Here is a 13,048-nt window from a genome sequence, read left to right as displayed (position 1 = left end):
TGTCTGTTATGAAGAGCCTTGTTAAACAACCTTACAATGCTATTTGTTTAGAAGGTCTGGGTCATGCAGGAATATGATAAAAGCATAGAGAATGTTCTCACAACATAAACTACTAGAAAAACAGATCTTCAGATTTCTGCATTTCATATTAAAATAACCAAAATTTGAGATACTTATTTGGAATGTTCATTTATACTAAGACCATAAAAGCAAAGAAGAAAAGAGGCACTAATCCATTAGTGAAAGCCAGAGAATGTTCCACAGAAAGCAAAACATTTGGACTGAAACAGAAAAAATAGATAAGAAATATCTAAGTTGGTTCATATAGAAAGCATTTCAAATGGAAGTAATAAGATGCTCATTGGAAAGGAATTTTGAAAGCGCATGTTCTTTGTTGAAAGAGAAGCAGTTCAGTATTCTTCAGTTATAAAGTACAAGGAGACAGAAAATGGTGGGAGATGAGAATGACAGAGGTAGAAGGCATATTGTGAAGCGCATTATATAATATGAAAAGTATTTGGATGTCATCTTTTTGGCAATGTGTAAATACTGAAAATGATGATCAAGAAAAAAAGGATCATGTTTTCAGATTAGAAAGAATTTTCTGGCAAAAATTGGTGAGGAAGTCAGGCTAGAAGCAGAGAAACTGGAAAAGAATTCCTCTTTTCAGCCATGATATTTAAAATCTATGATAAATTGACTTAATATTATTACTTACCCAGACTATGTTTAGGAAAATAACATTCTTATCACTAAAACTGTCTTCAGTGGGAGCACAGTTCTTACACTCATACTGTAGATTGTGCCAGGATCTAGAATTAGAAACTCTTATTATTGAAATAAATTATATGTAATTATCTCATTTTTTAGTAGAAATAGATTTGCATAGCAGACTCAAGATTTTTGTCATCTAACATAAATCTGATCTCCATTGTGAGAAAATATATTTGAATAATCAAATGTGAATTCTACTATACAACATGAAAAAACATGTTCCTATTTTAAATTTAACTAGAACATCAGATTAAAAGCCTTTCTTTTCAACACATGTTCCATACTAAAGCTATTGCAACAGATACCTAAATCTTGTGGGTGAAGGAAGATCCCCCAGAAAATAACAAGTTGGACTGCTGACCTTATTTTTTCCATAATAGATGACAATACTAACCTGAGGTTCAGACCAAAGCCAGAGTGAAAACCCAGAGAACATTAGACAACGACAGAAAAATGCATCTTTCAGTTTACTTTAAATCACTAGACTTTTAAGATAGGTTTAAAATTTGACCAAGGTATTCATCATTTATTAAATATTGGGTTTTATGTTAGATACAGGGAAATATATATTTTTAAAAAAAACTTTTAAGGCATGTCACTGGCCCTCATAACAACACACAAAGGTAAGAACCCAAGTTGCAAAGTTCTTTAGTAATTCAGAAGAGAGACAAGTATTTTCCTGCATGATTAAGGGATGAATGGACAGAAAATAAAAAGCCTACTTTGCCAAGAGTAGGGAAAGAAGTCTGGTAGGGAATCAACTTGGTGGTATTAAAATTGTGATGACTCCCCAGAGCACCTGAAGAATAGAGTGCCTGTTCTTTGGAGCTCACAGGACCCAGTCTGTATGGTTCACTTCCTTATGTATTCAAGCATATATTAACCCTTATGTGCCATATGAAGAATGATCCTTGAAACCCCAGTAGGTAGGCAGAAGGCAGCTCCTGTAATAAACCCAACACTTATAACCCTGTTCCTCATTTCACTCTTCACTCCCCGACACTGATTCACCTGAGAAGTTGTTCCAATTGTTTCTTTCTAAATTCTGGCCCCGGTTTTTTATATGAGTCCATCTCTAGGTGAAACTCAATATGATGTGCCCCCTCTTAACCAATCTACACATCTGAATGTTGGGTGTAGTGACCCATATACACCCTAGCTCTGAAGCATAGATTCCGACTCTAGTGTTTGTGTTCCTTGCTCAAATGCCACTTGTGTGATTCTTTCTCAGATTCTAAACATTGCTGTTTAATCATAGTAAACTTATTTCAAAAAAGACCTGATACTCCAAACCTAGTCCCTATTTCTGTGAATTAATCGTCATGTAACTTTTTGTTATGATGGTAAAAACATTGTGTATTGCTGCTAATAATTAGTAAATGACAAATTGTATTATTTTCTGATATATATTTTATTCTATCTGCTTATAACAATTTCTACTAATTAACTCTTTTATATTTTACTATTGTCTCCCAGTCTAGATGGAGTTGGAACACAGGGCAACATCTCTGTTGGGAACAATAATTTAAATCTCTCCTTCCAATCGGATAATGTAATTCATGCAAAGAGTGAGTCTGATGTGTAAGTGCTTCTCTCTGTTGGGTGAGAAGAGAATCAGTAAGCTATGAGCAAAGCTTACCAAGTCACAGTGTGTTTAAATCAGTTTACTACACTACAAAGTAACCAAATAATTCTTACCATTGAAAGGCTTTTGCTTTTTAATATGAACACCCCAAACTCATTATCCAATAATATTCAAAAAGCTGAAAACCCTCAAAAGAACAAGATCCTGGGAAACAAATTATTAAAACTCAAGAACTCTAGATCGGTCATTCTTAAAGTGCGGTTCTTGGATCAAAAGCATTGGCATCATCAGGGAATTTGTTAGAAATGCAAATTATTGGGCCCCACCTCAGACCTACTAAATCAGAAACTCTGGGGATGAGGTCCAGCAATATTTGTTTTAACAAGATTTTCCGGTGATTTTTAGGCACACTACAGTGTCAAAACCTCTGCTCTGTATAACAGAGGCAATAAACAAACACTCTAGAAAAATAAAAATAAAATAAAACAGTAGGCAAATCATCATTATAGATAACAAGTTGCACATCATTTATTTCTATTTGACAAGCCATATTAACGATTATCTCACCTTTTAAAAAATTATCAGTTTTAGTCAACAACTAGGAACCTTGCAAATTATGGTTAGAAGGATGATCCAAAATATTCATTAGGAAGGTAATGGTATATGCAAATTGCAATAAACAGTCTGATTCCATTTTTGATGTGTGACCACTGAAGCCTTTAAGCTATGCCCTGTCTCTCTTCACCTTCTGCCCCACATCCAGGCAAATAGATAAGAAGGCTCCGTGCTCCCTCTGGCAAGAAGTTTAACCACACAAGCCCTGCTGGCACGCGCCCACCCCTCGCTCCAATCTACCATCCTTAACCACCGTGAAAAGCCTGAGCCAGGCTTCTTCCTCTGCTCTTTCAAGCCATTTTGGACCTGATCAGTAGCCACCCTGTTCTGCCCAGAGAGCTTACTAAGTGAGTACTAAACCTTTTCATACCTCCTTGTGTGTGTGGCATCAGCAGCATTGACATCTGAACCTAACCTTGGGTGGTAGGATTGTATCCCATTTCTACAGAGTGACTAAAACACAAATTTAAACCTCTTTATCCCTTCATTGAAAATGCATTCAGAGACACAACTTGAAAAATCCTGTCAGAAATTGCAAGCCTCCTCTGTTGTAGCTTTCAGGCAAGATATTATATACATAAAATCCATGCTTTTATTTTAGGAGCTTGATCAGATGCTGTGTTTTCCCAGCAATCAAATTCTAAGTCCCCAAGACTATTTTATTAAATATTTGTGCCACAGGAAATGAGATATGGCTACAACTACACTAAAAAAAGAGAAAGTAATTGCTCTGATAATCATGACACTAAGAAACAACTGGGAGAAAAGTAGCTTTGGGGACAATATTCAGTAGCTAATTGTTCAACTCTCCAGTTCACATTGCTTGTAGACATTGAGTCTAGTTATGGGGTAAATCAAAGTGAATAAAGCTCAGCTGGAATTTTGATATCGGCAGTGCTTTCTTTTAGTGTTGCTTCCTGAAAAAAAGTACAATTAAAATAATACAAAACCCACAACACATCAGGAGAAATGCAAGATACCAAAATAGAAACTACACACAACAAAAACCATCTCAGAGCACCTTCTTTTGGGTACACTTTTCAATTGTTAATTAAAATTGACCTTAAACTCAAAAACCTCAGTAAAAAATATAGTGTAGAAGCTGATCTGCTGATGAGAATCAGATAATAATTTCAGGCCTTAAATGTAATAAAAATAATACATTTTTCCTTACCTCCATTTTTTAAAAGATATTTTCTTTGCAATTACTGATTTTATGTTAAATTCGAGGTAACGCATTTTCATTCTTCCTGATAAGCTAGCTGCTCAAGTTTTGACCATAAGCACAAAATTCTGATTACTAAACCCGAGGGTATTTGAGTGTTATATAACTGTTATCAGAAAAAGAAGCCCAGACTCCTCAGTAAATATATACTTCCATGAAAACCTAGAAGCCATGGCAGTTGGTCACTGACTTAGTACTTGAACAGCATAACCATTTTTCATGGAAGAAATCTAAACATTGTTAAACTTTCTTTTATTCTTTGATTAACCCAAATCACAAAAACATAATATGCTTTAATTAGAGGTTATTCCACTGAGTATCTATTAAAATGAATTCATTGACAATGAGCTGACAATGGTAAAATTTTATATAGTCAAAGCTTAAATAATTATGATCAGCAAAATCATTTAGGCTGGTTAATTCAGGCTGCTTTCTAAATTATCCAAAAACCTAAGGAAGAGCCAGAGATCTTTATAAGTCATCTGTAAAGTTACTAATGGAACAGCTGGGTGTCATTGTGAAGAAATATATAACTTAACGGTAGTTAACTAATATTCTAAAATATTCTATCAAAAATCAGGTTGCAAGTAATTATTGAACAGAGAGTTGATGAGAAAGTGAAGTTAGAGGGGTCTGAGGTGATAATGGCCCTGTGGAAAACAGAGAGGACATCTAGGAAGTAAGGCTGGTTAACAAGAATAAGAAAACAGAAAAGGAACTGCTTCATAGGGCTCAGAGCATTGTTTAGAAAAATACTGGAGTTTCGCTTTATAAGGAAGCTCTTAGTAGAATTAAATAAGACCCTTAACAGTTATTTGATGTCTAGATATACAAGGAAGTACATAACAAACTTAACTCAATAAAAATGAAACAGAAGTAATTTACCTCTCATTTTATTTGATAAGTAAACAAAGTAAGATATTATTTGAGCATTGCTGCCATGGAAGTTGAGACATTTATGGTTAGAGGAGACCAAAGGATTACTCTATTTGTTAATTTGTTATTATAATATTCTCTGTACAAATGAGTTCATGAATTATAATTTTATTTAGACGTTTTATTCTGCTTTCTACATTGTTTCTGCTGCAATAATTTCTTTTGTTTTTTTCCAACTTGTTTATTGGTGTCTGTCTTTTATCATGGAGGCTTTCCTCAAAATTTCAAGTTCTCCTTGGCTTTTGATTCATTTTTAACAAATTAAGGTACTGAGAAAATTATTGGAAGCTTTTGTCCAGAGACCTTCACTGAGGATCACTGGGTGAGTAACATGGTTTAATTGGTGTATCTCTAAATGACTTTGTACTTTTTTCCTTGGGATTGTAAATTAATTTAAAGAGAAATCTTTCCGTTTTCTTCCAGGTGCTGAGGGGGAAGATACCAGCAATCTGGGGCTAAATTGGAGTAGAGGATGGAGGTCACAGTTCAGTTTGGCTTGTAATATAATCCCCTTACTAAGTGCCTGTTCCCATCATCTTCTACTGTCTGGTGTTCATGAGCATAGGGTATCTCTGGTTCAATGTTCCAGTGGTAAACCTCCAGGCTCCCCTTCACCTGGGATGGGGATTGGGAGGTGAGCAGTAGCCTGGTGGCGTAGGCTTTGAAAGAATGTCTGGGACACCTTACTACTCCTGATACAGAATTTAATCCAATACTCCAGTGTTAAATTCCTCCCCTCAAGATACCTTGTGCCTCCAACACTCTCTATGTTGTGTGTTGGCTTGTTTTTTTTATTTTTCTAGGTTAAGTATTCAGGTTTTAATTTTATCCATTCTGTCAATTCAGATTTTATTTATCCATCTTCTAAGATGCTGTCTCTTCTCCCATTCTCTTTATTCGTGTAAGTATATATCTTTTTTAATTCATCTAATTTCAATTTAGTGAGCTTTGAGAGAGTAGAGGTAAGATGTGTTCAGTTTTCCAACCAGTTTATTAACTGGTCCAATGTGCATTTTTTTCCATACCACAAACCAATTAACTCAATTCTGACATGATCCACCTGAAGGTTAAGGGCTCAGTCCCATATGACTGCCCCCTGACTTTAGATGCCAGTCACCAAGTCCATGTTGTCACCTCTACTTTTGACCAGCTATAAATTGGAGGTTCCCATGACCCCCTCCTTGGATTTGATTGATTGGTTAGAGTATTTCACAAAACTCAGGAAAAGTTTACTTACTAGATTATTGGTTTATTATAAAAGGATTAAACTCAGGAACAGCTAGAAGGAAGAGATGCATAGGACAAATTATGAGGAAAGACATGCAGAGCTTCCTTGCTCTCTCAGAGCATGCCACAATCCCAAGACCTCTACACGTCCACCAACCTGGAAACTCTCCAAACCTAGTCCTTTTGGGCTTTTATGAAGGCTTCACTACAGAGGCGTGATTCATTAGCCATTGGCAATTGATTTAACCTCCAGCTCCTTTCCCCTCCCTGGAGGTCAGGAAGGCGGGACTGAAAGCTCCAACTCTCTAATCACAGGTTTGGTTCCCCTGGCAACCAGACCCATACTTAACATGCTTTCCAAAAGTCACTTTGTTAACATAAACTCAGGTGTGATTAAAAGGAATTTGTTATGAATACCAAGACATCTTTATCACTCTTACCACCTAGGGAGTTCCAAGGGTTTTAGGAGCTCTGTGCCAGAAAGGAGGACAAAGACCAGATACATATTTCTTATTATAAATCACAATATTAAAACTAGAAAGCACCAGGTTGCCCTCCCATTCTTATCTTCTGGCTCCTCACCCATGATTGTCATTCTTAAGTCATTTTCCCAAGCTCACTGAACTCAAACCTTTTTCCATTTCTTAATTTTTGCTCATCCTCTCTCTCTCATCCTCAACTAGAAGACCTTTTCCCCTTTTGTTAAAGATAAACTGAGGCATATTAAAAATTTTAAGCGTCTATTAGAGCAAAAATCAGTTCAAACCAGGAAGCACCAAACCGAAAGTGGTTAGAAACGTTCTACCTATGGGAGGCAAGACATTTATAGGAAAGACGTGGAAGCAAAGCAAGAAAATTATTTGATTGGCTATAGCTTAAGTGGTTGCCTGGAAGTCCTAGTTGGCTGTTTGTGATTGGTTGTCCTTAGGTTTTGATTTCTTAACATTGAGGCATTTACAGGCTTAGGTTTTGGTTTAAGTAGGCTCCTAAGGCACCTCAATTTAATACCACCTCCTTGTTTAATTTAACACTTTGAAATGCCTTTTCTTCCCATATAATCAATGTTTTGTCCACACGTCAAAGCCAAACCATATCTGGCATTTTTTGAAGTCATTCATCTGCACATCTTGAATTAATTTCTCCTTCTTTTATGTAGCCCTCAATTGTATTTCTACTATAAAACCAATATTATTCTGTCTTGAAAATGGAACTTGTTCATCTCAGTCATCTCTGTATACTCTGTCTACAGTATAATGTCTATAAATATTGTTTAAATGCATGTTTGTTGAATTAAAACAAATGTGACTCTAAAACTTTATGAGGTACAGTATTTATTCTGCTTTATTTTTCTTTCTCTTTTTACTTCCTCCTAGGAGCCCAAAGCTTAAGTATTAAGTATCCAGTATTAACACTCAGAACCACATCTCCATTTCTGCTTTTAATAAAATCAAACAAATATTTATTGAGCACTTCCCACTGCATGAAATTAAACTAAGTATTATGTGAAAATGCCTACCTTATGCTTGCTATTCTTTTTGGAGTTGAGAGAGCCATATAATTAGTGTAAAGTTTTGAAACTGCTTTATTCAGCTTTAATGTAGTTAAGGAAACAGACCCCAAAATATGAAACAATATAAAATTCAAAGGAGTATAGAAGAAAGGGCTAGATTGTGGGTTCTGTGAGGGCCCAAACAAAGGAAGAAAATTGTGTGGGTATAATCTTTCCTGGAGAATGGATAAGAATTCCAAAGAAAGAGAAAAAAAAAGAGTGAAAATTTAAAGTGAAAGAACAGACTTTTTGCAATCTCAGAGAAACTCTAAGATATCATAAGGAGATTGTTCTGAATGGAGCAGTAGTAGATCAATTTTAGGGAGCTGTGGAGAATTCAATTGGCTAGGGATATTTGCACTATCACTAGCTTGAAAATAGAGGCATTCATAAAAAAGGAAAAAAAGAACCACTAATCAGAGGGATATGATGATGGATATGACACTTTCGAAAATTTATGTCAAACATCTTGAAGAATGGCTATGTGGGGAGAGAGAAATTGGAAATCAGAATCAGCCCAGGAATTCCAGATCATAGAATCTTAATCCCAGGAATACAATATTGGTGGGATAATCAAGAGCATGAATGAGAGACATATTGTACTGGACAAAGTTCACTACATCTCTGGCTATTTTCAATTGTTCATTCCAACTAGCTGTTTTGTTTTTCCTGTTAAGGAGCCATGCTCTAGAGTTGCTTGCTGAAATTCTGATGAAGTTGTGTAGGACAGACTCAAAGAGTCCAGTTTAAGGACAGTTGATAGACTCTAATTCTCAAGTGATGAAGGCCTGGGCTAGGTAATAATTCTAAATAAAAAGTGAACGTGCCCTGTCGGGGGTGAAGACACTTCTAGTTTTAGATAAGTATTAGTTAAGAGACAGCATGATGTAATCTCTTGTGCTTAGACTCTATTTTTTTAAATTTAGTTTCTTACTTTCATTTCTTTTGCCTAATATATTTGATTTCCAAATTAAATGGTATGATTTTTATGTGAAATTTTATCTCATTTACAATATTAAGAATCTGGAGATGCTGGTTCTCATCTTCATATGTCTTATTAACAAGAATAATTAATATTTGGTTTTTTTCCATACCAGACTATGCCTTATGAATGAGTGATTATTCATCCGATGTGAGGCAGCTTATGTAGGGTTTATCTGAGTAAAGCTTATGTCTCTCACAGGCATGTTGCTTCTCAGATTTCTAGGAGGTCAGATATTTTTCTCTTCTTAAGACTCTACCTTTTGTTTCCATGAAAATGGTCTGGGAGTTGTGATAGATTTCAACCTGACTTTAACTATCTAAGGGTAGGTCTTTTTGGAGTACAGGTTTTAATGGGAGAATGGTAGTGAAAGAAAGGGAACAAAAAGGGCTGGAGGCTTGGGGAATTGGCAAAGCACCCTAAGAAGAGAGAAAACGAGTATACAAAGTGGAATGATGGAGATATTACTGCCAAAGACCAACTTTCTTCAATTTAAAATTCCACGTAGGTCCAGTCAGAGGTGAATTATGAACCCAGATATTAATCCAGAATAATGGTAGCATTTTTTCAGGTACATCTTCTTGAAACAAAAGATCCACAAGTTGATGGTCTTATCATTAGTTTCCTTTTCTGTCATCCTTGACTTCAATTGGATAATTGTCATATGATACTTCCAGGGGCTATAGGGCTAAAGCACCTCCTGATACCACTCCCTCCCTCAGGGATTCATGGTCAACTCTTTAGTTAAGAATGAGACACTGTGCCAATTATAAAGTTCAAGTAAAGAGTTTCACCTCTAAATGTATTTCAGAAGATGTTTTGATATTTGGAATATAATGTATCCTGAGATGCCTGCTTTTAATGATTATTCCCCTGCCTTTATCCCTATTCCCTTTATCGTTTATCAGTGAAGGAGTCACACTGTGGAATAAGGATTGTTGGGTTGGAGGTTATAATCAAGTGAACCCTTACACATCTTTAGTTTGGAATTATGTTTCTCTAAATATCGCTATAAGGAAAAAAATCAATGGGTATAAATAGAAAATGCTCAAGTATGAGAAAAATAGACTTTGAGGTGAAGTATTTGAAAAATATGGTTCATAAAGAAAAACATCCAAAAGGCACATAATTCTGCTTCTGGGGACTGAAAAAGATGAGCCATAAAGTGTAATTGCTTTATATTAACAATTTCCATCTTCTCACATTCATAATTGATTTAGCTAATGTAAAAGTTAAGATCTTAATATGATTAGACATTTGTTTGGGTGAACTGGAAAATGTTATATAAAGAAATGATAACACGAGGGTGCCAGAAATGTACCAGTTTAGAAAAGGCAGCAAGAGTTATATATTCCAGTGGTGCTGGGTCCCATGGTTCTTAATTTGCATATGAATAATTAATATGCATACCCCAATAATGCCAGCTTCTGAGCATAACATTCAGTATGAATTATGCAGAATCACTTCAAAAATGGCTTTAATAAGCAAGGGAATTACCACCCTCTAAGGTATGTAGAAAATAAAAATCATTTATTTGAAAAATGAAATAAAAAGAGGAGATCTGATTCAAAGCATTCAGGAAAAGGAAACTGTCTTTTTTTAAAATTAATTAATTAATTTGGTTGCATTGGATATTAGTTGCCACAGGCGGGCTCCTTAGTTGTGGCTCGCTGGCTCCTTAGTTGTGGCATGTGAACTCCTAGTTGTAGCATGCATGTGGGATCTAGTTCTCTGGATCAAACCCAGGCCCCCTGCACGGGGAGCGTGGAGTCTTAACCACTGTGCCACCAGGGAAGTCCCAGGAAAGGAAAGTTTCTAGATCAACTATCGACTACCTTGTTTGTTTATTTTTTTTAATGTGTGCTTTGTCTTCTAGGAATTATAAAATTGTGATAGCCTTCAGGAATACAAAGGTGCATATGAGTCCCTGGAAAAAGAACATCACGAAATTACACAAGTACCCAAACTACAGAACAAACAGTAAGTAGTATGGGGCAAACCCTGTGAGTTAGCTCCATAGAAAAGTCACCTGAACTGAAAGAAGAAAGAGAAGTAAGTACCTTGAGGGAGGAGGAAATTCATGGTTTTTTTTAAGCTCTATATCAAAGAATAGAGATAATGATTCAAAATGTGTTTGCAAGATTTGTTGGATAAGAGGATTTATGTACGCTACACTTACAATCATAAAAATGTCAGTATACGGCCAAGACTAGGGCTACTTTGTGGCTTGACCAACATGTGATAAGAGTTTTCCCCTTCTGTTAGTCAGGAATGATTGCCCCTGATCAAGCTGGTCTAGAACTGGGAAAGAGGCATAAGAATGCTCACTGAGGTTCAAATAAGTCATTTCATTTGAGGAGTTTCATGGGACCAATGTCAATGGCATTCATGAACTGCTCATTGCTTTGAAGTTTTAAAGAGATGAGACTCCTTGAATTACCTCACTATTGTTCTTCTATATTTTTACACTTCATTGAGTGGGCTTTGCTGAAACATAGCCCTCTTGGTCTGCAAGAAAATACAGGAACATAGTCCCTAGTTACACAACAATATACATTCTTGCTGGGGCAAAACTGCTAGTTACAAAGAGCTCCAGGGAACTGAGAAAAATCCAGGCGGTCGAGCATAGTGGTTAATTTTGGGGAAGCTCTAGAACCATATTACCTAGATCTAAATTTTGAAACCACAGCCTACTAAGTATCTGACTTTGGACAAATTACTTAAATTCTCTTTACCTTAGTTTCCTCATCGATAAAATGGAAATAATAATACTACCTATCTCCACAGGGTTATTGCAAGGATTGAACGTAAATCACTTAGAATTAAACCAGCACATACTAAATAGCTCTATAAATGTTGGCTAATATTGTGTATCATAAAGATCCAGAGTTTAAACTCTGGATTCAGACTGTTATCTTGATTTCACTTCATACTGGCCATGAGACCTTTCTAACTCTTGGCTGGCTTCCTATTCAAGTAGCACCTACTTCAAAAGTTGTTAGGTATCATGCTTTACAAACTACCCAGTTCTCAATGTGTTAGCAGTTAAAAACACCACCATTGTTATTCTTGACATTTTATATGATTTTTAATAACTATTATAAAATCATGTTTTGATGCATAGACATAATAGCTGTAAGATGTTATTCAGAGTAATAAAAAATATTTAAACATTTTTATCTAATACCGGCAATATCTTCCCAGCCATGCAGACTTCAAACTCTTTAGAAGACCCGAAAAGTGACAGGCTACTTTATTATATTTACTAGTGAACTGTACTTATTTTTAGCATGCAGAACTAAATTTTCATATCCTAAAAAATTTCCATCCCGAAGTTTGTCTGGCATAAACATACAATTGGGAAAATATGCATTTGTATTAATGAACTAAATATGAATATAAAGAGATACTTCAGGAAAAACAGTTATTCTACTTAACAATAGCTATGTATCTGTTTTGATGAAAGCAACTATCTAAATATAGTACTTTGGGACTTCCCTGGTGGCACAGTGGTTAAGAATCCACCTGCCAATGCAGGGGACACAGGTTCAATCCCTGGTCCAGGAAGATCCCCCATGCCACAGAGCATCTAAGCCCATGCACCACAACTTACTGAGCCTGTGTGCCACAGCTACCGAAGCCTGCTCACCTAGAGCCTGTGCTCCACAACAAGAGAAGCCACCACAATGAAAAGCCTGTGCACTGCAACAAAGAGTAGGACCCGCTCGCCATAACTAGAGAAAGCCTGTGTGCAGCAATGAAGACCCAACACAGCCAAAAATAAAAATAAATAAAATAAAATAAATTTATTTTAAAAATATATAGTACTTTGACAGACATGCAGAATGATGAGGTATTCTCTTCTGTCTATTGTAGTAGAGATTGAGCTTAGTTGATCCACTACACTTATGCCTGGATACAGCCTGCCAGAAATAGATCAATTTTAACATTTGGAGACAAAATCATATCAAGAATGTGTTCTTCTGAGTTTTATCTGGTAAATTAATGGTAATGGATGAGGTGCCAGTAAATGATTCATAACAAGAAGATCAACCCACTGTATTTTCATCTTGCAAAAAGTTGTAGTAGAGTCAAGACGAGCTTCAATACAAAAAGGATAGGTAGAGATACGATATAAGATTCCTGGTTGTGCTG

The 13,048-nt window shown here is 35.9% G+C and overlaps 1 long non-coding RNA gene across 1 annotated transcript; it reads left to right on the top strand.

The window, feature by feature from the left end:
• Positions 1–2,277: 2,277 nt before the first annotated feature.
• On the top strand, positions 2,278–10,868 carry LOC307196090. The gene is made up of 3 exons (XR_013831033.1): positions 2,278–2,355; positions 3,123–3,321; positions 10,770–10,868. It is a non-coding gene; the product is annotated as an uncharacterized lncRNA (long non-coding RNA).
• The last annotated feature ends 2,180 nt before the right edge of the window (positions 10,869–13,048 follow it).

The sequence above is a fragment of the Stenella coeruleoalba genome (genome assembly GCF_951394435.1).
Source record: "Stenella coeruleoalba genome assembly, chromosome: 13".
Classification (NCBI taxonomy): domain Eukaryota; kingdom Metazoa; phylum Chordata; class Mammalia; order Artiodactyla; family Delphinidae; genus Stenella; species Stenella coeruleoalba.
This window is presented reverse-complemented; position numbering and strand designations above follow the sequence as displayed.